The sequence below is a fragment of the Palaemon carinicauda genome, chromosome 16, assembly GCF_036898095.1.
Source record: "Palaemon carinicauda isolate YSFRI2023 chromosome 16, ASM3689809v2, whole genome shotgun sequence".
In the NCBI taxonomy this organism is placed as follows: Eukaryota; Metazoa; Arthropoda; class Malacostraca; order Decapoda; family Palaemonidae; genus Palaemon; species Palaemon carinicauda.
The window spans coordinates 121,035,142-121,037,501 of record NC_090740.1 but is presented as its reverse complement, the minus strand read 5'-3'; positions in this window follow the sequence as shown (position 1 = coordinate 121,037,501).

Here is a 2,360-nt window from a genome sequence, read left to right as displayed (position 1 = left end):
ACCATCGGAATTATTTAATGAGCTCTGTGTTCAACCGATCTCTCTCTCTCTCTCTCTCTCTCTCTCTCTCTCTCTCTCTCTCTCTCTCTCTCTCTCTCTCTCTCTCTCTCTCTCTCTCTCTCTACAGCAATTCCAAAGAACCTTGTTTTTCTCTCTGTCGACCTTCCATGTTCCACTCCCAACGATGACACCATCCCCCTTCGCCGTTCTTTTCCCCCCAAAGAGCGACAATTAAGCCGGGAGATAAAGTCCTTTAACCCACATCCCGATGTTCAAGGGACATTAGTCTTCCTGAATGGCCCCCAGGACTGCAAGTTATATCACAGTCAAAACGCTGACGTCCCTCCCGATGGGTTTAAAAAAGTCCCCATGACCCCTTTGTTTTTAAGGGCGACATCCATGCCATCTCCAATGACGAGAATGAGCCTTACGGATGCTGCTGGGTTATCATTGTTATGCACGAAGGCTCCTGGTAACTCTTTTGTAAGGCCCAACATAGGGAAGGAACAGGGGAAAAGCAGGGGAAATTTCCTTTTTTTTAGGGGAGAAATCAGCCACACGATGTCAAGAGGGGAGATTGTCAGTTTGAGGAATGAATTCTTGTGTTAGTGCAGATTTTTGTATGTTGCAAACTATTAGTATAATGAACAAAATTGGCAGATTGCAACACAACTTTTCATTATATATATTTAGATAGTGTTTTGAATTATCCGTCTCTCTTCTTCTCTCTTTGATTATATATATATATATATATATATATATATATATATATATATATATATACATACATATATATATGTATATATATACATATACATATATATATATATATATATATATATATATATATATATATATATATATTAGAAAAAGTTTGTTCAGGATGTTAAACCGGCTTTTCTTTTTTTTTTTTTTTTGTCTGCTTTATACAAGGTTAAAGCCACCCTATATACAAACCATGCTAGTATAATAATAAAATCTAAACATTATTCTGCGATATTTTCAACTGCTAATTTTTTTAAAAATAATTATAAACCGTTAAATCCCATAAAAGATAATAAACTGAATGATAAAATTTTTTCTCACCTCTATCTCATTTTTGTTTTTAAATGAATGCAGAAAAATGGACTATGATTAACCGAAAATATCTTGCAATATGTTATTTAGATAATGAATAAACGTGGTCTATTCCAAATATTTTAGATTATTCATTTTGCGCCAAATTCATAAGATATGCAGTAATATAACGTAGTCTCTGTACCATGGTCTTTCACTGTCTTTGGGTAGAGTTCTCTTGCTTGAGGGTACACTCGGGCACACTATTCTATCCTATTTCTCATCCTCTTGGTCTTTTTTCAAGTTTTTATAATCTATATATAAAACATTTATTTGAATGTTGTTACTGCTTTTAAAATATTTTATATTAATTGTTAATTACTTTTCTTGCACTTTACTCATTTCCTTTCCTCACTGGGCTAATTTTCCCGTTGGATCCCTCGGGCTTATAACATTCTGCTTTTCCAACTAGGGTTGTAGCTTAGCAAGTAATAATAATAAAATTAATGGAGTTTAAGTAATGAAGAGTATCTTTACCATCATAGGACGGGAATTTGTCATTGATCTGATTAGTTTTCACCCATCAGGATATGAGTTAGAAGGGATTCCCTCAAAATCTAAAATGCTTCCATTGAGTTAAGACATTAATGGGCTATCGTGAGGTATGGTGTGTAGAGGAAGAAAACATCCCTTCTTGGTGAAAACATAATCCACAGTACAAAAAAAAAAAAAGAAAAAGAAAAAAAAATAGGATATGAGTTAGAAGGGATTCCCTCAAAATCTAAAATGCCTCCATTGAGTTAAGACATATTAATGGGCTATTGTGAGGTATGGTATGTAGAGGAAGAAAAACATCCCTTATTGGTGAAAACACAAACCACAGTACAAAAAAAAAAAAAAAAAAAAAAAAATAGGATATGAGTTAGAAAGGATTCCCTCAAAATCTAAAATGCCTCCATTAAGTTAAGACATATCAATAGGCTATCGGTAGGTATGGTATGTAGAGGAAGGAAAACATCCTTTCTTGGTAAAAAAAAAAAAAAAAAAAAAAAAAAAAAAAAAAATCACTCGAGCTAGGCCAATCCTCACATCATCGGAGCAAAGCATAAAATAATCTTAAGCACATACGTCAGGAGATGGCTCAAACGTATTTATTGGAAGCTAGTATCCAAAGGTAAGACAACGGGTCTGAAGTATCTCAAACGTATTTACGTATTTATTCAAAATTAATATTCGCATAACGGGTCTAGAGTATATCACTAAGCAAAAACATATCCTGTCGAAAGTATACCACTAAAAATCCA